Source organism: Opisthocomus hoazin, chromosome 2, assembly GCF_030867145.1.
Source record: "Opisthocomus hoazin isolate bOpiHoa1 chromosome 2, bOpiHoa1.hap1, whole genome shotgun sequence".
NCBI classification, from domain to species: domain Eukaryota; kingdom Metazoa; phylum Chordata; class Aves; order Opisthocomiformes; family Opisthocomidae; genus Opisthocomus; species Opisthocomus hoazin.
Window position 1 is genome coordinate 1,670,708 of NC_134415.1, and position 27,299 is coordinate 1,698,006.

Sequence of the window (27,299 nt, forward strand, 5' to 3'; positions counted from 1 at the left end):
GCTGGAGCTTCCTCTGCTTCAGTTTGTGCCCATTGCCCCTTGTCCTGTCACTGGGCACCACTGAAAAGAGCTTGGCCCCATCCTCCTGACACCCACCCTTCAGATATTTGTAGGCATTTATAAGGTCACCTCGCAGCCTTCTCTTCTTCAGGCTGAACAAGCCCAAATTCTGGACTTCACAGGCTGCTAAACGAGTAACAGAAACAAGGTACATTTCTGTGAGCAATGGGTGATCTCTGACTCAGGCACCCACAGCTTTACTCTGTCCATCCGTTTATCCCATCCCTGATCAATATCCAACCTGATGGCAAAAGCCCAAGGACCCCCAGGGCTGCGACCCGTGTATCCTCCTTTGCCGTGCCTTCTCCGGGGTGCAGCTCCCCACATGTGGCAGAGCCCTCTCCCTTTCTCCCCCCAGACACCTGGAGGTGTCTAAAGCAGCAGCCACACCTGCAATTTTCTATGTCCACACGTCTTTAACACCACAGCAATGGCACTCCAGGGCTTAAACTCAGGAAACAACGTCATCCTTCCAAGCCTCATCCACCTTCTTGCTCTATTACTGCCTCAGACACAAAGCTTTCAGTTAAAAGCTGCTGAACGTTTCCTAGCTAAGGGACAGCTTAGTTCAGGGCCTTCAAAATTCCTCCGAAGAATGGACTATTTGTGAAAGTAATATGAAGAGAAGCACTGCAGGCTCTGCTTCAAGTGTCCCTGTTCTTCAGACAGACTTACTCTTTCCCAGCCTGGAGTAGAGGTCCTCATTGGTAGCAGCCCCTTATCTATGTGTGCTGGTTTTGGCTGGGATTTAATTGTCTTCCCAGCAACTGGTGTGGGACTATGTTTTGGATTTGTGTTGGAAACAGTGCTGATAATACAGGGATGCTTTAGTTACTGCTGAGCAATGCTTGCACAGTGTCAAGGCCTTTTCTGGCTTTCACCCACCCCACCAGCAAGGGGGCTGGGGGTGCACGGGACCTGGGAGGGGACACAGCAGGGACAGCTGACCCCAGCAGACCCAAGGGAGGTTACGTACCGCATAACATCATGCTCAGCAATAAAAAGCTGAGGGAAGAAGGAGGAAGGGGAGATGTTCAGAGTGATGGTTTTTGTCTTCCCAAGTAACTGTGATGCTTGATGGAGCCCTGCTTTCCTGGAGATGGCTGAACACCTGCCTGCCGATGGGAAGCGGTGTATGAATTCCTTCCTGTGCTTAGCTTGTGTGCACGGCTTTTGCTTTACCTATTCAACCGTCTTTATCTCAACCCAAGAATTTTCTCGCTTTTACTCTTCCAGTTCTCTCCCCCATCCCACTAGGGAGGGAGGGAGCGAGCGGCTGTGTGGGGCTTGGTTGCCACCTGCGGTCAAGCCATGACACTATGGGACAACCTGCTGAAAGAGACCCTGTTGGTTTTGGAAACTAATGTGTCCGGTTTAAAATGGAAATCCGGACCACTGCTTTTCAGGACTTTTTCTCAAAATTTAGTTGTTGCTTGATAAAGGAAACCATATCACTGTTTTTAGGAGGGAGAAAGACAGAATAGCACCATGTTGATTTTGTTGCTGTTCCACACCATCTCCTGAAGCGCCAGAACGCAGCCTGCAAACGCTGTATTGCCAATTATCAACATTAGTGACTATAACTCCTGAAGGAACGCTTTGCCATGGGCAAAGACTCAACCTCAGGAAGACAACGTTCCCACCGGTTACGTTGCTACAGGGCTGTGGGTGTGCAGCCCTCAGCTCCCCTGCGCTTTTGGAAGACTCATAAACATGCTCGAGCCCCAGGAGAGCTGGCTGGGAGCAGCAGAGGACAGCAGGAACACCAAGCTGCTGCCAGCTAAAGTGCGCTTTGGCCCCAGGGCTGCTGAGCTCTCCAGCCGTGACCACCGCTCGGACCCATCTACATTGCCTGTCCCTCCCACAGAGCTGGATGCTGGGCTTCTTCCCATTTCCAGCACAGGAACAGGCTGCAGGCAGAAATGTGCTCGTAAACATAAGCTTTAGTCCTCAAGTCCTTCCTGAACTGACTGCTCTTACGGCTTCTGCCCGCAGGATCTCTGCTGTCCGTTCTTCTCTCTCTCTCGCCTCAAAGAAAAGCTCAGTATTTTACATTTCTGAGTTAATGAGCCATCCTGCCTGACCTGGCTGCCGGGATGAATCAGCAGGCCATTTCTGCACCTCCATGCCGTACCGACACTCTCTCTCAAATGGACTTAGTGTCATTTAATAATATTTTTTCCTGCATTAGTCCAGCGGTGATTCTCTCATACCTTAGAAGCAGGAGTTGATCATTAACATTATTTAACTTAAGGCAGGTCTCGTAGTCCAGCTTCAGGCTAGGTACAAGACAGATTTTGTTCTCTGTAATAATCTGTATCCACAGCTACTGGTCGGTGGGTAACTCTTTCTGTCCTTCTGAAAAACTCCTTGAAGCGCATTCCAGAGTGGAAGCCTGTGTGCAAATCAGATTCCTAACCTAAATTCCATATACTTTTATTAGTAAATATACATGAAATTAAAACTTAAATACTGACAACTCACATCCATGCTCAGATTTTTTTATAATTCTTCAGACTCTTTGTATTAAATAAACATTCATATCCCCATAATACATGTGAACTGCTAAAGGCAAATCGCTGAACCAATTAATTCAGGAGTTACGGAGTGCCAAGATCTAAATCTGCGAAGGTACTGAACTAGTTAAAAAGCCATAACCTCTTCTGCAACGGCAGGGATAATATTTTCTGCATTTCTGTTTGTTTAGTTACTTAAATTCAGTGACTAATTTATTCATAGCTGAGATATTTTTTGGCTGCTGAAAAACTGGATAGCTTATTATCCCCTTCCAATCCATAAATATAAATGAGGTGTAACAGGATGAGATCTGGTGGTTCTAAAATCATGACAGACATGATGATCAGAAACTATTAGTACAATTTGTTAACCACAGACAATACTTCCTTTGTTTAATGAATCAATTAGTTTTAAAACCCATTTCAATAAATGAATGTTTTCCCTAAGTAACCAGCTATTTAAGGTGGTTTAATTTAACTAAAATAAACAACTTTATAATGTTGGGTTTGTGCTTTTAATTGAGTTGCAAATTCCATCCAACTGCATCTTGACAAGAGACACAAATAAGAGCATAATCATAATGGGGTAAACAATAAATGTATCTTTCACCATTTTTCTAAATTACTTTATGAACTGACTAAAGGTATATCAGGCTAAGTACATATAATATATTCACCTCACTAAAATAAGTGCCTTATTTAACATGCAAAATGTATTTAGGTGAAAATCAACACTTTCCTGTGGTTACTAATCAGGAGGGTCCAATACTCCTTTAGAAAGATGAATAATAAGTAAAAATGCAAACCGAGATTAAAATTGATTATTTAAAAACTCTGTTTCCTGTCTGCTGGTTTAAATTATGATTAAAATTGGTAACAAAAATCAATCCACAGTGGTCAGCTCCTGCTTTTCATTAGAAACACTACTTTAATTGTTTTCCTGGGGTAGAATATATCACAAATGAAGAAAAAAATCACTTTTTTGTGATCGTTTCTCTGTGTGGTAATTTTGTAAGCACAAAGGACCTTTTGACCATGCTGGGGAAATTCTGCGGCCTGGAAGCTAGTGGGTAAGCATCTCTTAAGAGTGCCAGCAGTCCAACATGATATCATTCTGCTGTAGACTTCTAGCTTAATTTTAAGCCATCTATAAGATCCTTTACGTGTACGTAATTCTTTAATTAGCACCAAGCGCACTTTGCAACTTTAGCATAATATCTGACAACATTATTCACATTTCTTTTGTCAATATGGATGTTTACAAACACCATAGCATATGGAAAGCTGCCAGCTTCACTTGAGCCACTGAATTGTTCTGACCATCATTCAATTTTCTTAGCATGCATTCCCAAAATAGAGGCATTTTAAAGGAGCAAATGATAGTACCCTGCATAGTACGGTCTGAAAGACAAATCTCTTCATCTCAGCTGTGCCCTGGTCACCTCTGTGTGGGAATCTCCTCAGCATCCCTGCTCCTCTTTTGCCTTGCTCTTGTGTCGTGAAATACAACCAAAGTCTTCTCAGTTAAGGGCCAAAGTGACAGCCCTGAAGACGGTGACCTCCTACAAACCCATCTAGTTAGAATAACAGGACTATTTAGTTATTCTAAAATAAATAGAATTTATTTCTATTTATAGAAATTCCAACTCACCATCACAGTCTTGCCAAGAGACAAATTACGCGGGACGAGCGGCGTGTTCAGATTTCAGCTTCCTTCCTCAGTATGCTCAACGGTACCTTGAAATGCAGCAGGGGTTGTTCATATGGAAGACACAACTGCAAATGCAATACATAAAAGGGGCAAAATTTAGTGTACTCCACAGGGTCACAATACAACCCGTTGGCCAGGCAGCTACTGCAGCCCTGCTTCACAAGGAGAGGGAGACACGTTAGACGAGGAGGGTACGTATGCACTGAGCATAGATCCACGCCATGCCTGCCCAATCGCCCTGCCTTCTCCTGGCAGGGTGTGGGCAGCTGCAGGCAACACAGGGGCTGGAGGCAGGAGAACTTGGTTGTGGGGAACCTTCTATGTCTCTGTCTGAAACAGGGGCCTTACGTGGGGGTCCTCAGTGCCGTTGCACTCAGGTGCTGCAGAACTCACATCTGCCACTGCTCCATCGGCATGTTTCTGTTTTCCTGTAGCTAGCCAGCCTTGGAGAGAGACTTACATTTTAACTTCTGTCAAACTGGAGAGAGTGAAAGAGAATGCCTTACTTTCTGGGAAGACATCTGAGAACACAGTGCCCTGGTATTTTTCCCATTGCTGTCAGCAAATGGTCGTGAGGGTCTTACATCTACCCCTGAGGGAAATCACCGAGGGAAAATCAGAGTATCGTTTATGAGCTCCCTCTCCATCATGGCCTTCTATAGCCAATCCGCACTTCAACTCTTCCTTCTTTACATCCATCCACGTTCTTGGTAGATGCACATCTCCTACATTTTAGCAGGCAGTTCCTCTCCAGTAAAGACACAAACACAATTTACTGAAGCACGAAAGAGGAAACTACATCCTGGATATTGGCTGCTTTAAATTTTCAGGGCAAATTATGAACATTTAAATAATCTTGCCCTCTAGGACATATGTACCTGCACTTCAAAGCCAAGCAAACTAGAAGCTGCTCCACAACTCGCATCTGAATTCAAGGAAAGAGTAGTGCATGATCTCTGCAGCTCTGTCCTGGTGATATTTAATTCACAGGGTTAAGGAAAGAGACAGTTTTACCCACATAAACCTACAGCCCAGTCTGGGTCATAAATTAAAAGGCCGCCCCAAGTGTCCTTTACAATGCTATTCAGATGGGTCTAATAAAAACTCTAATGGCTTTTGCTGTAATCTATCTGTCTCAGTAGGGAAAAAACAGAAATGTTACTGAATATAATGGATTTTGATGTGATATGGTCCTGTATGTGTCATACCATACCTAAGAAAAAGTTCAAAATAGGGGCTATTGTATGCAAACTAGTTGTCCAGAAAATTCTGCTTTTGTCCTCTGTCTTCCTATCCTCGGTCTTACATCTAACAGAAATCCAAATTAAAACTGGAGTATTCTTCCCATAGAAAATTCCAGTATTTCAATACCTGATCTGTTTATAAACACCTGATGAGGGGACAGGAGGGAGTAAAGAAGAGGGAGACAGTGGTGCCCAGCAAGAGGACAAGAGGCAATCGGCACAAACTTACAGACAGGATAATCAACTTAAATATAAACAAAAAAACCTTTCTGTGAGGGTGGTCAAACCCTGACTGGCACTGGTTGCCCAGAGAGATTGTGGAGTCTCCATCCTCAGATATCTTCAACACCCGACTCAATGTTACCTGGAGCAACCATCTCTAGCTTGGACCCTGCTTTGGACCAGAGACTTCCAATGGTCCCTTCCAGCCTCACCTGCTCCACAATTTCAAAGTTTCAGCAAGATTCTAAGGTAACACAGCAAAACATCCCACTGCGAGATTTATAATCAAAATAATCATGTCTGCGTTCTCGTACAGAAGCATTCCAGTTTGTTGAATCTAACCAATAAATTTATCTTCAGATCTGTTTGGCATGAAGTTCCAGTTGCCTCCTTTACCCGTGATTATCTTGGGGTAGATTATTCTGCATTATTACCTTCCTTCACCAGTCCATCATTTACTTTGATATCACGTGTCTTGTCAACATATGACAGAGCTAAACTGTAGAAGAAGAACATAAGTGATATAGTACCCAAACTGCAAGTTCAAGAGCTTTGCAAAATTTTCTAGGACTCAAGAGTAATTATTTTTCTTTGGTTCAAGAAACTGAAATGTTTTAAATCCATCATACAAAATGAATAAAACTATATAATTTCAATATTCCTGATAGAAAAAAAAGCCCAAACATTTTTGGAAGCATGATTCTAATCCCTTTAGTTTGTAGAAACTACTTTTCCCACAGAAAAAAACCCTACATAGATGCAAACTACCAACAAGCAGTGGGTTAACAAAGAGTGACTGGAGATTCTGCATTGTGCTTCACAATCACATTTGAAATCCTGTTGTCTACTCTGCAGCAGAAAAGGGACCACGCCAAATTCGGGAACTCTCACAGAGGGCTATGGAGAAAGCTATTGGGAGCAGGGAGTCAGTATGCCAACCCCACTGCCACCCCAGAGTGGTCGGGGTTGGAAGAGACCTCTGTAGGTCATCTAGTCCAACCCCCTGCTGAAGCAGGGTCACCCACAGCAGGCTGCACAGGACCGTGTCCAGGCGGGTCTTGAATATCTCCAGAGAAGGAGACTCCACAGCCCCTCTGGGCAGCCTGGGCCAGGGCTCCGTCACCCTCAGAGTGAAGAAGTTCTTCCTCCTGTTCAGCTGGAGCTTCCTCTGCTTCAGTTTGTGCCCATTGCCCCTTGTCCTGTCACTGGGCACCACTGAAAAGAGTCTGGCCCTGTCCTCCTAACACCCACCCTGCAGATATTTAGAGGCATTTCTAAGGTCCCCTCTCAGCCTTCTCTTCTCCAGGCTGAACAAGCCCAGCTCCCTCAGCCTCTCCTCGTAGGAGAGATGCTCCAGTCCCCTCATCATCCTCATGCAGCAGCACAGGGGAGCCGACCCAGCCAACAGCAGCCGTGCAAAACAAAGAGAAGACCATTTTTCAAGCTGCTCCGTTCCACGATCTGCGACTGCCCTTTCACAAGGAAGTCAGCAGGACCACCTGGCCAACAAGCACAGGGAGCAATGACAGCCTCCGGCAGATGAGCCGGAGTGGCCGCTGAGCAGCTCTCTGGCTCACAAAGCTCTGCGTGCGTGTGTGTAAGGGACACCTTTATCTTTTCAAAGCAAAGAGCTGTTAATTAACTGGGCAAGTTAACGGAGAGAACTAGCACTTCTCAGGAAATGAAATAATGTTTAGTTCAGTCAAGAGAGAAATTGTGGAGAGGGCCAAGCTCTTTCCATTGGTGCCCAGCGACAGGACAAGGGGCAACAGGCATAAACCGAAGCAGAGGAAGTCCCGTCTGAACATGAGGAAGAACTTCTTCCCTCTGAGGGTGACGGAGCCCTGGCCCAGGCTGCCCAGGGAGGCTGTGGAGTCTCCTTCTCTGGAGATATTCAAGACCTGCCTGGACAAGATCCTCTACAGCCTGCTGTGGGTGACCCTGCTTCGGCAGGGGGTTGGGCTGGGTGACCCACAGAGGTCCCTTCCAACCCCTACTCTTCTGTGATTCTGTGGAGATTAAATCTGTACGTACCTTCTGGAGGGCTTCAGACGGACTGGAAAAGCTAGCGTCGCCAAGGGGTTCTCTCCCCAGCACGCAGCCCGAGGTCTTCAAAACGCACCAGTCCAGGATCCCTGATGAGCCACGCGCCGGGAAAAGCTGCAGTGGGTTAGCTGGCCTGAGGAACCGACCCTCCTGGCTGAACCTCTGGGCAGGCAAATTTAGGATGGCTCCTCTGTCCCTGTCTTTTATAGCTGTGCTGCTTGCCTTGGATGTGCACAGTCACGGCGTTTTCATCTCACCTCGCCCACGCAGTTCCCAGCTGCCCTGGCCCTGACGGCACAGTGTGCATCTGTGGGCATTTCTCACGTCCTTGGTGCACAGTCCTTTTTCAAATGGCAGAATCCCTTTATCCTCTCTTCATGCAGTATATACAGTTCTTTGGAAATGGAAAGAAAAAGTCTTCAAGTATCTCAGAGAGACAAAAAAATGCTCAGCAACTGATCTGTTGTGACATTTATGTACACAAGTAAAGATCAGTCACTGTACATTAAACATAATATACATTATAGATATATTTTATTCCCCTGCTGTTCTTGAGGAATGAAAGTGCTTCTGAGGACAGGTGCGAGAAATGAAAAGAGCTCGGATTTTGTAGGGAAAGATGGTTCTGAATAACATTAAATTTTTAATAACTTGCGAGTTGTGTCATCAGCAGAGCAGCAGTAGATGTGAGAAAGTAGAAGTAAGAACCACATGGAAATCTCTCCACACATATCGCTCCTGTTAACTTCCATTTTTTCCCCCACCAGTCTTTCTGAAGGATGCTGCTGACTCCAAGTCTTCTGCTGTTGTGAGCCGTGTTGTGCTGATCACCTGCTGAAGCCCGGGAGATCCCTAGGCAAGAGACATATGCAGGCTGGGAATAAGATCTGTTTGAAGGGACAAGCCAGCCTCTGTCTTAATTATTTTTCATCCAGCCAAGCAAGCAGAAGTAGTGGTGATTTTTCTTTGACAGAGCTAGCTGATTCAAAATACCCCTGCCTTTTTTCGCAGCTTACTAATAAAGAAATGCAGTATTAGTCTGCTTCCTAGCAGAAATTAAACCAAAAATAGGTTTAGGCATCGATTGTTCTTGTATAACCAGCTGCTATGGTTCGTTTCTCTCATCCTGTTAATCTAAAGAGAAAAATTTGCAACAACCTCTTATACACTACAGATACAGAAAATCTGCACAACGTGGGATGCAATATTCAGCTTACACAGCTGGGGTTCACTTGGCCAGTTGTGTGCTGAAGATCAGGGTAAGCTGACAGTCGTTTAAACACATCTTCTGGCTCAGCTGGTCAATTATTCACAGGTACAGCGGAGCAGGAAAACAGCTCTTGTCAGTGCGAAATGTTCATCTGCATCCATCAATGACTTGCTGTGAGATCTTTGGCCATCGCTCCCTTGCTCTGCATCTCTGGTTTTGCTCCCGCTCCTCGCTCCTTGCTAGCCCAGGTTCACACGGTCTGAGTGGCCGCCTTTTGCTGCATAACGTGGAGCACGAGGCCCCTGGTCTCAGTCAGGGCCTCGAGGTGCTGCCGTTCATGGTTGAGAAATAGCTCCTTCTTTTTCCCTGCAGTAAGCTACAACATCATCCTGCCCTTGGAGGAAAGGTGCTAAGCTGGAGCTCAAGGTAAATTAAACAGTCCCCATCCCTCCACGGCTCCTCTACACAACCTGGAGCAGCCCGCTGAAGGTCCAGACCAAGATAAGGAGATGAGCATCTCAGCGTCTTCAAGCAGTCAGTAACTCTTGAAAAACAGAGCAAGAACCAGAATCTGTCTTCCACCTCATGGTCCAGCCCTAACTCTTGTTCAAAAGACAGACGTTGTCTGCTGCCTTGCTTGACATGGCTTTTGTTAGTTCATTAGTGTTGCAGCGTTCATCTTCTGCAGTGATGGTAACCAAGGGTTTAGAGGCCAATGGAAACAAAGTTTGCCAAAATTCCAACCTATATGGTTTTTTGAAGATCTGTTTTAACACATAAAATCCCTATTAATTAACAATAATAACTTACTGCAGTCTCACACCTCTGCAGCAGGTGCTGTCATATTGATAGGGCTGAAGTCTCACAAGCGTTATATTTGTTTGAAGGGTTTGCAAAGCCTTTTACCTATTTTATTTAATATTTAGTTAATACTGTAAGCATAAATGATACATTAAATAATACAGTAGAAGACTAGGTCTCTGGCACCATAAGTCCTGTGATCTACTTCAAATACAGTACAGGCAACATCATTTTAGATGCAAGCATGTGTAAAGGTGTCAGTCATGTGAGAAACATAACGTACAGGTTTTAATTAAAAGACAAAAAATAGTTAAACTCTAAAAAGACCTCCACTAATCTTTTTCCTTTGAAATCATGCAATGATACTTACTCACAGTTCTGTTTTTAAACTAAAGCAGTAATGAAAGCTCACAGCATAGTACATTTGTGAAAATTTACACTAACAGGCTGAAAGCCGAGGCTGTTAAAAAGAAGAAAAATCTATACTGAGGCAACAGATTTCATATTTAAGTGTAGTAGGACTACAGAAAAAAAAAACCAACCATCTTTGTTGGTGTCATGGACAGTGGGACTGAGTGCACCCTCAGCAAGTTTTCCAACGACACCAAGCTGTGTGGTGCAGTCGACAAACCTGAGGGATAGGATGCCATCCAGAGGGACCTGGACAGGCTTGAGAGGTGGGTCTGTGCGAACCTCACGAGGTGCAAGATCCTGCACATGGGTCAGGGGCAACCCCTGCTATCAATACAGACTGGGGGGTGAAGGGATGGAGAGCAGCCCTGCCGAGAAGGTCTTGGGGGTGTTGGCTGACCAGAATCTCAACATGACCCAGCAACATGCGCTGGCAGCCCAGAAGACCAGATGTGCCCTGGGCTGCATCCCCAGCAGCGTGGGCACAGGGCGAGGGAGGGGATTCTGCCCCTCTGCCCCGCTCTGCTGAGACCCCCCGGGAGTCCTGCGTCCAGCTCTGGAGCCCTCAGCACAGGACAGAGCTGGAGCTGTGGGAGCGGGGCCAGAGGAGGCCCCAGCAATGATGCGAGGGCTGGAACCCCTCTGCTGGGAGGAGAGGCTGGGAGAGCTGGGGCTGCTCAGCCTGGGGAGGAGAAGGCTGCAGGGAGACCTTAGAGCAGCTGCCAGTGCCTGGAGGGGCTGCGAGAGAGCTGGAGAGGGGCTGGGACAAGGGCAGGGAGTGACAGGACAAGGGGTGATGGCTTCAAGCTCAAAGGGGGGAGATTTAGGTTAGATATAAGGAAGAAATCACTGTGAGGGTGGTGAGGCTGTGGCCCAGGCTGCCCAGAGAAGCTGTGGCTGCGCCCACCCTGGCAGTGCTCAAGGCCAGTTTGGATGGAGCTCTGAGCACCCTGGTCTGGTGGAAGGGGTCCCTGCCCATGGCAGGGGGTTGGAACTGGGTGATCTATAAGGTCTCTTCCAAGCCAAACCATTCTATGATTCTATGATCTTTAGTTTTTGTGCACTAGAAATATCATTTTTTTGCATGGACATCAGGGACCAGCTTCTGCTCATTAGAGCAGCAGAGGTGCAATGTGATTTCACTAAAGTGAATCAAGTAGCTTCCTACTGATATAACGCCCACCATCCTGATAAAAACCTGTCTGCAGAATGTTTTCTGTTCTTTAAACTTTAATATGCAGAAACATATATATAGAAAAAATCTCAGACATAAGACAGAGCTAAACACTTTAGAAAGAGTCAGTTTTATCTTACATCTAGCAATTACTTTTGCTGATTGCCACTGCACAATTACATAAATGTATAAAGACGTTTTTTGGTTCTCACACAGCGTTGGGCATTTTGGTGTAAATGAGCCAACCCACACATGCTGTCTCCACACATTTGTTGCCCCTAATGCTAAACAGTGATTTTCCATGCCAAAGTGAGTGTAGGAAAAGTTCTAAAAGAGGAGGGGGAGCAGAGAGAGGCACGTCTATTTTCCCTGTCTTTACCAGGTTAGGAAAAATAAATCAAAGTGAAAAAATCCCAAGATTTCATTACTAATGACTGACACAAAAAACATACAGTTGAATACATAGAAACAGATTCCAGTGACAATTAAAGACATTTTGAAAGGTGAGATCTTTGCAAAGTGTCTTGCATTAATTAAAGAAAAAAAATCTAATGAAATATAAGCTTATAGTTAGCAAAGCGGAGTAATTATTCCCTGAGCAAAATAAAATCTTGAATGTATGTACAGTAGGTACGTTGCAAAGTATTACTACATGACAGAAAACATGTCAGTTATGTTACTTTAACGCAACCTGAAGACTGTGTTGCAAACCAACATAAAGTGTCATCACGTGATGTAGGTGGACTTCCAGCCCCTTTGAGGCCATAATTAGGCTGAGCACGACATTGGAAACAAGGAAGGGAAGGGCATTTGAGATATTATTTTAGTTAGACTTACTGCAATCAGCTGTGTAAATATAGGTATAATGTTCTCTTCAGTATTTCTTGCACTTTTGTTAAAAACCTGGACAGTGTCGGAAAAGTAGTAAGGTGTGGGGCAGCGGCATTGTACCCAGTATTTGAAACAAGATCCTGTGAAAAACTGTTTTTCTTAGTGTAGATCCAGGAAGACACTGGCATGTGTTCTTGGCTGTCTTGCACAGAAACAATCTTAACGCAGCTATTTAAACTTTTCACATGTTTGTCATTACAGATGTACCCGGCTGCTCTGCTGGATTAGGGATGTTTACACAGGAAGCCAAACTGCCTGTTTACCTTGAACCAGCTGCCCGACCAAGGGAATGCCAAGACACCAGACCTGTATAAAAAAAATTGGATGAACAAGATCTAATTCTCAGGTACTATGCTAGATGCAAACACCAGGAGTTAGGACCAGTCCTAAAACAGAGTACAAGGTATCACTCTTCTGATCTTGTACCATTTAAAAAAAGTGATCATTTATTCCTAATATGTGTTTTCTGCCTCCCTGCTAAATCATTATAATCAGTTTCTCTCTCTCTAATCCTTAATTTTGTTAATAACCTCTTGTGAGAAACTCTGCCTTGTCTTAATGCCATCTTTTCCATCTGCACAATTAAGATTAAATTATCAGATTTAATCACATATTACTCACATTAGGCAGATTTGGGTATCATTTACAGGGATCCCAATCTAATCTAAAAACCCTACTGAAATCAGTGGAGTTAGGATTTTTCTAAGTGATAACAGAGAAGGCCACAGGCTGTGCTGGTTTGGTGTGGAACAGCGGTAGGCACCGGCTGGTATTAGCTTTCCTGATGCCGTGAGCTTCTGACCTTGTTCATCCCGTGGCATTTTGACTGGCTGGCCATTTCAGGGCTTCTGCTACAATTAATGAGGCTGTTAAATAGCAGGAGGTTATGGGAAGCTGATGAATTTCGAGAATTTCAGACTCTAGAAAAATCTTTCAAATTTAACGGACAGTTTGATCTTCTGGGAAAAAGTTAGTAACCAGCAACAGTCAGGCTGAGACATGACCTGCACAACTCATTTGCTTTGTGACCTCCTTGAGTTTCATCACTGAAATTACAGGAAGAGAGTTTTCATAAAATTCTGCTGCTCATAGCAAATGGTTTTAAAGGCACAGAAACCATGCCGAGAGAGATGGACTCTCCTGTCTGTAAGCGGAACGTGAAAATCAAACCTGGAAAAAGTTTCTAATGCTAGTTGTTAGATATAAGCACTGACTTTTTTCATCCTTTGTTTACTCCTGGCAGAAAGAACAATGGTGAAAATACTAATTTTTCAAGCATCTTGAAAGGATAGAGTCTGTTAACTTCTTAATCTTTCTTGTGTAACTGAAGAATGAACTGCATTCTCTATATCAAGTTTTTGTTTCTTAAAAAACAGTTCAGAGATTTTTTAAAGAAGTCTTATAAAGACCAAGTCTAGAATTATTTATCATGCTTTAATTCCCTCATTTACAATAACATCAGTTGTGACATCAGTACTGAATTGCTAAATGTCATGTATTTCATCTGGTGTTTTCATCTTTTATCAAGGTAGCATGTTCCACCAGTGTGTTAATCAAAAATCAGGGACAAAGCAATCCCAGCAACTCTTAGTAGCATTTTATCCATGCAGAGACTCCTGCAGAGATCAGGAGACCAAAACAGAAGAAGATTGCTACTGGACACATCTGAATTTCTATTAGATTTTACCATTCCTGTGTACAGTTTAAGGCAATTACAGTGCTAACAGAAACGCAGTGCTGAAAGCCTCACGTATCTGATGGGGATGCCCTCACCGGCTGTGAGCAATCCTGTACACAGAGTGCATGTTCACCGTCCTTGAAGTGTCAGGTCTAATCTCAGGTCTATATTTTCCTAACTTGTAGTTAGCTTTCACGTATCACAGCAGCCCAGCAGGTATCACTAAAACATGAAGCACCACAAACTATGTTATTCGCAGCTCTGCTTCTTGAAACGGAAGATCCTAAGGTGAGATGAGACTTTCATTCTAAATTCATACACGCTCATCAAAATGCTGTAATCTGTGGTTGAAGGTTTAATCTGTGTATTTTGTCTGGGCTTTTATACAACCACTTGCCCACTATGAGCAAAGCCCTTATCTCTTAGATGGACAGACTAAGAAATCCACCAAAGGGTGGCTGAGCTCAGCAATTATATCACTACATCAATACCAAGAGGGAAATCAACAGGCTTCAATAAAATAAAAAAGAATTTTCAGTTAATCGTCTCACAAAGTTTATGATTCTTTAGTATTTCTTTTGAAATTTCCGGTCTGTGAAGATCTCACTTTTTCCTAGACGTAAATAAAAGAAGAATTTTCTGTATATTATTTCCAAGATAGGCAAGTCATGAGCTACTGGAAACATCTCACACTACGTTCTCATGAAATTTCCATCCAGTTTCCAGTCCAAATAATTTTAGACAGGTTCAGATACATTAGCTTAGATATGCTAAGTCATATGAGCAGGTTCTTTTAAACTTCAGATTGGAAGGATTCAGACCTCCTTAAAAACAAATTAAAAATTTGATAAAACTGTCACAGTTCATCTTCCCGAAACAAGCATTTTCTCTTCTGCTTGGTAAACTGCCGGCTTCTTATGACATGCTGTTCAAAAGTCAAGATCTTTTCCAGCTCTCACAGGTACCAGATATTCCATTGTATTCATTAAAAACATGATAAGCATAGAAAGAGTATTAGTCAGCACTGCTCTTCCCTTCCTCCTCAGTCTCCCCAGACTGACTGTCCACATGGTTTTGCCTCCACAGCAGCATCCCTCAGGTCATTGCTGTCGGCCTGGATTTCTTCACTGACTGTAGCAGAAGCAATGCCCAGTCTTAGTTTGAGGTGCAGGTACGTGATAGACAGTTGGAGGACGCGGTACATTTGGAGTGGGAGTGTACAAAGATTCCCCCACCCAACACCCCCAAGATATGTCATATATAGTGTGGTTTTGGACTGCGAAAGCAAAAAGAAAAAGGAAAATAGTACTGCTTGAGCTTTTCAATATTTACATCAAAACAAAATGGGCTATGATATATGAAGAGACATTATGCATGTGTGCATGTGTCAAAAAGTCTTTGCAGTGCTTCTAGCAAACCCTTGCGAAGGCGATCAATATCGAGTAGCAAGGAGGGAGTTCTCAGTTCTACTAACACTTTAAAGCTGATAATCCATTTGGAGGAAAAGCATGTCTAAACTTCCATTCCAGTTATCTAGCCCTCCTCTCCTGCTGTGCAGGGCTCAGGTACCAGCTGCCCCTGCTCCAAACCACCAGACAGAGCCCAAACCTAGAAAAATCTCTTGTCTGTTCCTACCCGCTCTGGATTCCTGGGATGTTGTATTCTGAAAGTCGGACTTTTCAGTATTGCTTCATACGTGTCCTTACAGAAAGCACACGTCAGGGTTTGGGAATGTCACTTAAGAACTTCCTTTATACAGAAATTTTTCCTTCAGCCCCTGATGTAGACCTCCAATGTTCTGCAAACTGCCAGAAGACAAAGCAGCAGAGGGCTTTCACGTTTGTATATGGCCAGAAATTCTACATTGCGAGCCTCTGGTTGTTTGCTATTTCTGCCTACCGTTATTGTTTAATGGGCAAAACAAAAACCCACCCACCCATCTGGCAGAACCTTTCCGTTTCATCCAGATTACTGCATTTTGTTTCTCTTTCCTGCCTTGTTTTTCCTGAAAGTCACAGAGCCTCGCTGAGCTTTGATCTTTCACAAGTTTCTATTTCTAAGCAGTCTGGCGGCATTTCTCCCTTTTCCCGTCGGAAAAGCCTCTGCACACGCATTTCGCTCCTGCTGCAGCCCTCATCCTCGCTGCTTCTCTGTGGCTTACCACCCTTCCCATCACAGGCTTCTTTAACAAAACATATTACGTTTATTTATCATCTTCCTCACAAAACTAGCCTGCCAGCAGACCGGGGGTTTTTCTGTCATGGCTTTCCACTCCAAACACACACACAAATGGAAATCACAGCTCTTTGAGAACTCCAGTCCCTGGGATTTAGGATAAGCCAAACAGAACAAAACGTTCTGCTTCGGTTTTCACAATGGAAAATTGAAAAAAAATTTGTGATCTTTCTAAAATTGAAACCTATCTGGTTTTCCAGCCAAAGTGAACTGTTTTGTCTGGTGCCAGCTCAGTTCTGGTCTGTCCACCCCTGGAGCTCCCGCTCCTCCCAGGAGCAGCAGGCTGCTTGTCTGTGGCACATAGCTCTTGTCTTGGGTAGGGCTTCCTTTCGGCTATTGCTCTAAGATAAACAGCACTGTCCCACCTGCCTTCTGCACTAATTCAAATATTTAATTATAAAATTATTTAAACCAGCTTTGAGAGATATTCAGTCCATCAAAACACTGAAAACCACTATTACCACAGGAGGTCAAAAGGCAGCTTTAGAAACCAGGCAAGCAGTGGAGCGGCCTTTTTTTAGGCTGTTAGGCCAGCACAGTATTTTCTCTGTAAATAGTTAGGACAGATGTGGATACTTTTTGCAGAGGTAATAATTTTTTATTGTAAAAATTTAGGTCTAAATTCCCTGTCTGAGGAACAGGCTTTGAATGCTTTCTTGGCCAATTAGTAGGTCTTGACAGCTCACAAAACAAGCTCTGAATAAATAGATATCAAAGAGCTGTTTAAAGGTATTGTTATTTACTAAAAGGATTCTTTAACTGCTGAGTTACACAGATGTCTGTTTGTCTCTTAATATTGACAGTCACAATTTTCCCAGTGTTCATTGTGAAAGCGAATATAGATGAGTCCATAGAGAACTGAAGCATCTGTTGTTCCATTGAAGTACCCCCTTTGAATGTACGCCTTTCTGCTAGTTTTACAATAATATCTTGGGGGTTTTAGGATAACTTTAGCTCAGCACAGTGCCTAGGGCACTCCTCCCCACCAGTCATCCATGTCTGTGGGTCAAGATGTGCCCAAATAGCTGAAACCCCTCAAAATAAATTCCACAAGGTAAGGCCCCCCATGCTGTCCACCTCAACATGAACGGAGAGATCAGTCTTACGGGGTCCTGTGCATGTTGGTCCTTTCCAACGTAGCAGCTGTAGATAAATTTAAAGATATTGAAGGCTAAATTGGAACAGAATCCTTTCTCAGAGTCCACCTACAGAGAGGCAGTGGCAGCACTCAGTATGTAGAAACACAGGGTATGAGCTGGTTGCGCAGATGATGCAACTGTGCCAAGCCTGCTGAGACCACGTGCCTTAGAGAACTTCATGGTGGGACACTGTTTCCCACTATTCCATACAATGATTAAATTAAGGTTTTTATATCAGAGTAGAAACACTTTGGAAAATGTATTAAGTAAATTATCTGTAAAGATATCATAAGATATCATTTACCACTAATCTAGAGATAACCACAACATGCTTAATTGAAAATGAGTAATAACAAGGAAAGAATGTTTTCCTAAAGAATATTTATTCAGTAGTGTATCCAGAGGTCTATCTGACCTCCTTTGAATGGAGCTAGCCCTAGCTGGGTAATATACAATACTTTGGAATGTCTTGTAGGAACCATTCCATTTACAGAGACACTTTTTCCAGAAAGTCCAAGTAGCCAGTCTGACTCTGTGTTTGAAAGCAGCTTCAGATACGAGGTCTGCAAGGCAGGTAATCACTAGTCAATAAGCATCACACAGGAGTATCTATCGCATGCACTGAGGATCACCTTTCCAGCAAGCAACGTGTCATTCTCTGCTGCAGCCAGTCACAAGCAATTAGATGACAGAAGTACAGCATCACGCCACTTCTGTTCAAACTGGTGTTCTTTCAAATCACAGGGTAAAGTTTTGTTTCTCTTTCAAATAATCTAACACCAGAAATTAATGCTAGTGCAAGGACTTCTGTGCACAGGAAGAAACAGCCATGCTCCTTACCACTTTGCCTGGCACCTTTCGTACAAAAGGCTGTATACACTGAGCATTCACAATTGCCAATTACATATAAACTGTGTACAAGATTCTTTATATTTGAATGGTAAGGACTTCCCATTGTGTGTCATATCCCCAGGGCTAAACAAGATCCATCACCTTGGCCAGACAACTACACCGAGTGATACCTGGAAATAGAAGCTGGATGACCTCTCACTGTTTTTCCCTCCACTTGCTTGAGAATTTCTAATTTCCGTTTCTATAACTGTGGGAAGATTGTTCTGATCTCATGGCAGCTAGGTCAGAGGATTGGGCACTCTTCTGCCTGTTGTACCATGTCTCCACACAAGGCAAGAACAGAGCACAGGTGGGAGTGGGGACATCATCAAGAGATGCTAACATGTAGGAACAACACTGAAAAGTATGCCAGACGTGAATGGGGTTTGGAGTCTGTTTAAACCTCACCACGTCTCTGCCTTCAAGTACACCTGGCATGGAGAAACCGTTACGATTCCACTTCCTGATTCCATTCCACTCCCTCACAAAAAATCCGTTTAAGGAAATAATTTAGGGTGATATTTAATGTTTACATGTAAATATATTTATGCAGATGACAAAAGTATTTTTGAGAACTTTAAAAACATCTTGATTCCCGAATGTCTTCTGAATCAATAGGAATTAGGCAGTCAGGAACTCCAAACAAACAAACAAAATCCCCTTGCTTGCTTCTTTTCACTTTTAAGAGCATAAAAAATGGAAGCCGGAAAAAATATTTTCTGTTGATTTTTCGGGAAGAGAATAATAAACTGGATGACTAAACGGTCACAGATAAACACTTACTAGCCAGGGCAATCACCCACTTAGCAGAAAACGTGGAATCAACTTTCACAGCCTATTGAAGCTGTTTGAGCCTTCATCTTCCACCTTCCAAGAGCGTATCTTGCCTGAGAAGCATGTGTTAATGTTTTGTACACGATATGTGTGTGTCAGTGTGAAGAATGACCCTGTCTCTTAGCCGAATTCGTACGCTCATTGTATAGGTAAAAGCAGTCAGCATAGAGTGTTTCTCTTTCTTAAGTGGAGGAAGAAAACGAGCCTGAGGAAGGGTGAATGGAAGAGGGGCTGTCTCCCCTGGATGCCCCACGGCCTCTCTCAGCAAACACAGACTCAAAGCCTGCAGGAAAAAGGGAAGAGTGAATCAAGGGGCCTTGCACCAAGTGTGAGCTGTTTCTTAGTGTAACCTGGCACTGACAAGTACCCGACTCCAGTCCTTTGCTGCCTGCCTTGCATGAAGACCAAAACACAGCATAGAGTTCAATTCAGGGGAAATCGAGGACTTCACTCAACACGAAAGGAAAGTTTACAACATTTTGACTTTGGGAGAAAACCTGAAAACTTTTCTATTTGATTTAATCATAACCAATTGCGTTTGGTGGTTGTGGGTTTTTTTATTTGGCAGCTGAACTAGGAAATCCATTATTGTTCCATGCATTGCGCAGTGCACTGCTGCACCGTTCTAAATATCTTTTAAGTTATGGCCCTTAGTTCCGAAGGTAAATTTCCAGAAACAGGAGGTTGTATTTTCCTTTCTAGGTCAATAAAATCCCGAGGGAAAGAAGAATGTTTTATGTGACACAAATTCCCACACTGAAATCCCCAGACCTTTCCATTAATTTATCAACCAAGCAGAATTTATGAGGTATCTAAATTGGAAATGAGGTGTGTATCTTAATGGTCTGTCCCCCCTGTAAGCGAATGAATAAATACATAAATCACATTACTGTTGTGGACAAAATGCAAAGTTACTTGCATCTTTTTATTCGAGCTTTAAACACTTCCAAATCATTATGTGAACGCAATGAAAAGAAGGATGATAGAAAATGTGTCATATGCCCATTACGCAGTGTAAGAGAAAAAAATCTCTTTCTTGAATGGAAAGTTATAAAGATCATTACAAGGATAAAATACTTTCACTAAGAAAACACAGATTTTGGAACACCCCATACTGCTGTGGCTTAAGAACATTACTCAGTAGGTGTAGAGTGCTGTGTGTCTCACATATTGAAAAAGCAGCCTAATTTCTTCTCGTTGTGGGGCTTTCAGGTCAAAAAAACTCGGTGTATTAAGATTTTCATGAAAACAATTAATGAATGAACGTTAGAAATGAAACCCCAGGTTTACAATGCTGTGCATGATGACCTAACCAAAAGAAATGATGGCAGAAATCTGTAGCAAGAAACCATTTCACAACTACATCTCTGTAACTCATAACAAGAAAAATACCACCTTGTTTTAGACAAGAGTTGCTACTTCAAAACACTTGCTACCTTTTTTTTTAATGCTAGCTTTCCAAGAATATGATCTTGAATACTGGAACTGATCAAATGTAAATACATTTCCTTAACTAGGCTGTTTGGAACCTGCTCATAATTGACCTCCGACCTCTGCTTATGAAAAATGGGCATGCTTGATTGCTCCCCACCGACGGGGAGCACGTTCAATTAATGCTTACTTTATAAGGATTGTGCTAACAGCACAAATGGAAATGAAACCTTTTCACTACCCATCTGCATCTGAGCATTCATAAATTGAAATAAGTGTAGAAGAACTGCACTCAATCAATTTCAGCTGGAGTCCCTGACCTGATTATTCATGTCAATATTCATTCTCTTAATTAAATGTAGTTCAGTAAACACTAGTGGTAAGAAAAAGGAGGACTATTGTCCACTTACTGCTACCCAAGATATTACCAGGAAAACAATAAAAGGTAAATTAACGAGGAAAAACATCAACTAGAGACAAAGCTGTTGTGTTACGTTACCACAATGTTCTCCTACACTAAGAGCCCAAGCAGGTAACAGAAAGTGTCACTATTTCTCCCTTGATAACCAAATGTGGAGCTGAACAACTACACAAAAAGGCGTAGTGTCTCTGAGGAAAATCAAATGCTACACTTAAGTGCATGCCGCCAATCACCTGCTATTGCAGACAACAGCAAGGCACCTGCTGAAAAGCTGCAATTGAAGAAAGAAAGGGCAGAGCTGAGCCCAAGGCTCCCTACCACCCTCAGCTCTCTCCATTTCACGTCAGCCTAAAGTGGTTTCTGCACAGCACAGCAGGCTTTGTGTTTTTATCTGGTTTTATTTTTTCAGTTCCTTTCGTCCCTGGCCATGGTGACACCCAGCGAAGCCATTGCACGGCGGTTGTTGCCACACACAGCACATAAATGGTTTCCACAGGGGAATATTTTCATCAGCAAGATTCGGTAACAGAGGGTCCCACACAAAGACCCTGTCTGCAAGGCTGCAAAGAGCTGATAATGATATTGGAGAACATTAATTAAGTTTCTGGCAAAGACTGGTATTTACTCAGAGTAGTGCAGATCCTTGGAGGAAAAGAGGTGACGGACTGCAAGAGTCCTGGAGCACTGGCACAGAGACTGATTCACGAGGGAAAAAAATATGTACAGTTGGCTTCTGTTATTTCTATCGTATCTTTCTCTTCCCTCTCAGAGTCAGGCCATGGATTACACAGCACTTATGATTCAGAAGGAATAAAACATCCTCTGGTGTGCTAATGAGCATGTGTTGCATAGCACAGATGGGAGTTAGATGATCCCAAGTATCTATTCCCACCATAGCTGGATGCACATGGTAGACAGCCTCTCGCTTTAGCCCATTGTGATGAGTTAATCGCTTCTGGACCTGGGAATAATATTTAGAAACAGACCATTTAAGTTCACCTTCATGCAGAAAAGCAAATTAAAACAAACAAATCAAATATGTTGAAACCAGCTATTTGGAGCAGACTACACTGGAACACAAATCTGAGTCCAGCATGGGGAGGCAACTGCAGTCAGGCTTGCAGAGATAAACACAGCAGCTCTCCAACGTGCCTTCCAGAAACCCTGCCAAATCCTACTAACACCCTCTGCCCCCTCTCCCCCTGGGCTCCTCCAGTCGAACAGCCCTGAAGTCCAAAGAGATTGGAGAGGTTTCAATTGTGTTTATCAAAGCATCTAAATTTTTGTCTTATTTAGCTCTTCTTTTTTCCCGTTCATGAATGGTCTTCAGTCAGACTACAATTATTTCTTATTTGTTACACAATAATTTCTGAAAACACTTATAGGCCTGAGATTTTTCACACAGATATAATGTGACTTTCACCAAATAGCAAGAAAATTCAACACTATTTTGTTCAGAATGAAACTCAGAAAGATGGTCCCAGTCCCAACTGGAAACAGCTGCAAAAAACAGTACATGGCCAAGAATTCACAATATTATCTGTGAAAGAGGAGCCACGGGCAGCAGAAAGCAAATGAGTAAAGCTTAAGGTGTACTTCTTTTCAGTACAGAACCATGTGAAGTGAAAGTACAAACAAATAAATGGGAAAATAAAAAATTCTTTAAACTACCATGGGAAAACATTTTGCCTTTCGGTGTTTAACAATGACTGATATTTTTCACTCCCATTGTGGAAGACAGGAACCAATCAATGCAGAAGGCGGCAGTAAGTTTCTATTTTAATCAGGGCACATTTCTCTAAGTAAACCCCTTTCCTGTCAGAGGAACATGTCAAGACAGACTTTCATGTCAAGACAGCAAAACAGCAGACAAGTAAACTGAGATTTTAAAAATTCTATTTTGGTTAACATGACTACTATAGATGGAAAAGAAATTGGGTCTTCAACCTTATTTCTTCGAAGCAGAGGAACATGGAGGACTGCTTGACTAACACACTGGTAACATCCACATCTCCACCCCAGCCCTTTCGTTGCACTGAGAAAAATATTAATGAAAAATCGTCTAAATCTTCACCAGCATCTCCTTGGCACAGGAAAGCCACACATCACCAAGGACTTGGCAATGACCCATTTTTCTAGCAGCCAAACTCTGTAATATGGTATGCTCTTTATTTTCATTTTCTTTGAAGGGCTCGCTGGGGGGAAAGCTAGGGAGGGCTAGAAAGGTCATAGAGAAGACGTTTAAGGTAATTTTGCTGTTTACTAGCTCTGCTGTGTCTATGTGCTCTCACATTTCAGTCTGTCTCCGTGAAGCTGGAGCAGAAAAGCAGCTATACGGACACCCGCCCCACTGTCCTGTCAGTAGCTTTTGGTCTTGCCAGGGGCAGGAGGTTCATAAGCCAATGCTAAATATGGACCTCAATAACCAGCACAAGCCAGGAAAAAGCCATATACTCAGTCTTCGCTACTCCAGTAAGCAACCGACAGAGATAACTTGTCTCTAGTTCCTCAGGCTACAGAATCATGTTTAACATCAGGTTAGCTCATATGACTTCAGCTGGGAGCCATCTAGGTTTCCCACTGCATTAATCATACTAAATCCAGAGCAACTACTCCTCATTCTTCTGATATGACCCACTTTTCCACGCAAGATAAACCTCTTGCAAAGCAATCGATTAAGGGTGATAAGATACTTCAGCCTTTGCTGATGTGGCCAAACAGGATGCTAATTAAAGCTATTCTTGGTGTTGCCATTTTCCTATTTTCTTTGTTCTTTCTTTCTTTCAGTCAATGTCAATATTCAGTCACAGAAACACCGGAGTAAATTCTAACAATCTTAATTGAATGCTAACATAGAGGCCTGCTTCCCCACCAGCTTTTCAGGGGCTCTGAATGGCAGGCAAGTTCCTAGAATTTCAATAGCGGCCGCGGTGGTGCCTCTTCCAAAAGTTTCCCCCCCTTCCTCTGAGAGCTCTGCAAGCACAGCACCGTAAGTAAAATCAATGACTGCTCTGATAACTGTAAAGCTGTCAGGCTAGCACAAGGGTCCTTTTTTCGCTATTTTTAAAAGCAGGAAACCATGATTTTGCGTTGACCTTCCTAGGTTAATCCAAATTCCCCCTTTGCAAGAACATCTGGAGGAAATTAAATGCAATAACACAAATCTTTCTAAACGATTTGAGTTGATGCTTCCATAAAAGTCCTATTTCATTTATGTTTCTATATTTCCACCTGTCTTTCCACTCTCTCACTTATTGAGGGTCAATAAAAGATATTACTCACATCTATCAAAAGACCCTGAAGAGCTAAGGAGGTAGAGCAAGTCCACCAGTCTGGCCTATACAGGTGAAACAAAAATCGCAAACAAAGCAACGCACGTGACTTACGAAAACTATTAGATTTTAAAGCCCGAAGCTGGTTCTGACACACACAATCACATAAAGATCTTTCCATGCTTTCATACAAATACCTTAGTCTTGGTCAAATAATTTCTGTCTTCCACCACAAGTTCTCTCTCCCAGCTCATCACATGTACCAGTGAGCTTCTTCAAGACTTTCTGTTGTTCCTGTCTCCCCTTCATCCTTTTGTCTCTCTGCCTGTCTCAACCCATTAGTCCGTCACCCCCAACATCTTACTGCTCTCTCAGCCCAACTGTGTTAAAAGGTTTGAAATTTAACTTAAAAAAGCTGTCCAACGCATACTGCTTCACCATCCACATCCCTACTCATGTCTTTACCTAGGATAACAAATAAAACCTAATCATCTATATAGAAAACTCATATAATAATCTAAAAGCAGTAACCCATGAAGTTCAATATTTTTGTATGAGATGCATTACAAAAAATTATGCAGATAGCAACATGGTTTGCCTTTTGCCAGTTAGAAAACTTGTCGTTGCTTCTCCTGAGATAGCAAATTCAAGAGCTTGATAGAACGTTAGAGGAAGTATCTATAATTCTCTTTCCCCCTCATCCACACGGTCCCTGCAGCGGCGTTTAAGAAGCTCGACCTGCAATCAATAGCACCAGTGTTCTATAGTGCCAGATCAAGGACATCCCAGTATTATAAATTCTTTATTTACAGGTTGATAGTGAAGCAGATGCCTGCAACTGATGGTTCCATATTTTTTCTTTAAGGGCTACTGAATTGATATCCAGAGAAAAGCAGCTTTGCTGCTGTATTTTCATAGGGATGTCATGACGTCTGGAACACAAGTCAATTAATTTTACTCTTGGTTAATACTCTCCTGTGGCTATCCACCCAAAAAGCATATCAATGACAATTATACACTTGTGTTAAAAGTCTATCAGAGGGACATGTGACCTGACAGTTAAAATCCACCAAAAAAAACCAAAACAAGAACGTTATTTATGGTCATGAAGCTGCAAGTCTCAGAGTTCACATGGAAAGAACAGCTTTCTTGGTTCCCTCTTGATATGATCTCCCTCTTTTGCAACATTATCAAACATAAGGTTGATCAGTTCAGCCTGAGGCTTCCACTTGCAAGGCCCAGATCAGAATTAAGTCTACAATCAGTCGCGTGGCCTTCCAGTTTTCATGCTGCGGGTCTGCTGGCAGCAGGTTTATTGCTTACCTCTGGGTGTGTGGCGGTACACGTGTTCATGCTCACGTGCAAAATTTCAGTCATAGATTTCTAAGAATGAGTTGGAGTAAAGCCAAATATTCAGCACCACTTCAAGTTTCCTACAGCCTTTTCTCTCAAATGTACTGGTACTCCAGCGTTTTGAGCAGAGAATTGTCCATTTGATGAAAAGGTAGCAATAAAGTCAATGTAGGACAGCATTGAAAAGATTTTCTTGATGAGGTCAAAACTAGTTTTTCACTGAGTAAGTCCAACTGGTATTTTTCCAAAATGAAAATCTTATTGCGGATCTTTTTCTGCTGAAATTTTTCTCAGTTTTAAAGAAGTGCATTGTTTCAATTTGGAACTTTAAAAATATTTAATGATGTAATATTTTTAAACTACTGCATTAATTTAGGATGAGACATCAGTATCTGTAGAGCCAAATATGCATAATAAAGAAGCAATATGGCTTTTTTCACTCAAATGATTTTTAAAAACTTTTTTGTTCCATTTGGATTTTTTCTTTTTACTTTTTTCTTTTTCCCTACTCAAATTATTAACAGGTTTGCTAAAATGACAATGCGATTTAAAAGTAGTTGCATTTACATACATTTTCAATGTGTTAACATCATTAAGTTATGCTACTTAGCGCAAATGGAAATATTCTATCTCTTCCACAACAGAATTTGGGGCATTTAATGTATTATGAAACAATTTGATAGTTTGATAAAAATTGATATACATTCAATATATTGCCACAAAAAACTGAGTGTAAACTAGAGGAAGAGTTTACCCAGAGTTTCAAAATGTTTGTGTATGTTCTTCAAGCCTAATTCTCAGACAAGCAAAAATGTCTGTTTGCTTCTATTTCAACTCAGAGTTTAACCATCTCCGTAGAACTGTTCATTAAGAAGCTGTCAGCTAACACGCTTCCAGTGAAAGTCCCTCCCTACTCTTTAACGGTCAGAAAGGTCTAGTTAAATATTAAGCATGGAATTTGATTTTTAAAATGCATTAGTTATAACAATTCTGTAAAATGTTGGTATTCCAAATCCCTCTTGTGCTGTTTCTGGTTTCGGCCTCAACACTGTCACACAATCTCAGAAAGAGGTTTTCTGTTCTGAAATTACTGAGATGCCTACCGAAGCACAGTCGCCTTGCCCCCAGAGTTTTCTACCCAATTTCTGCTCACATTTGAATTTTAAGCATGTGATATTGCAAGCCGATGGGTCTAATATAAGGACAGGACTTGGTAATGAGAGATCAGCAGCCGTAGATAAGGCAGGATGATCTCCTGGTAAACTGATGACCACATTTTTTAAGACACACGATTATAGATTGAGAGTCTTTTGGAGGGAAATGTCAGTATCACTCTTACATGTTCAGTAAATAACAAATATGACAAAACCATATAATTCCATAATCCTTTGAATATCAGGGTCCAGACCTGCTCTTTCCAAAGTCAGCAAAGACTTAGGTTCAACTTCCAAAGACTTTAAAGAAGTTTTATCTGAAGATAGGCAAACAGCTCATGCAACAACTGTCACTGTTTGAACAAAAAACTTGTAAGATTTCAATGCACTTAAACCTGAACGGAATATAAAGTTAAAATTAACCACCATCTCTTCTGCCCCCTCTCCCAAAACTAAGCAGCTGAATAATCTTTGTTCATTTTGTAACAGAAGCTGAACTGGAGGCTGACAGAAATGTACTGGGTTTGGATAGCGGTACTTGAAAAAGAAAAGATTTTGAACCTGAAAGAGAGAATTTGGCCAAACATCAGGTACATAACTTAAAA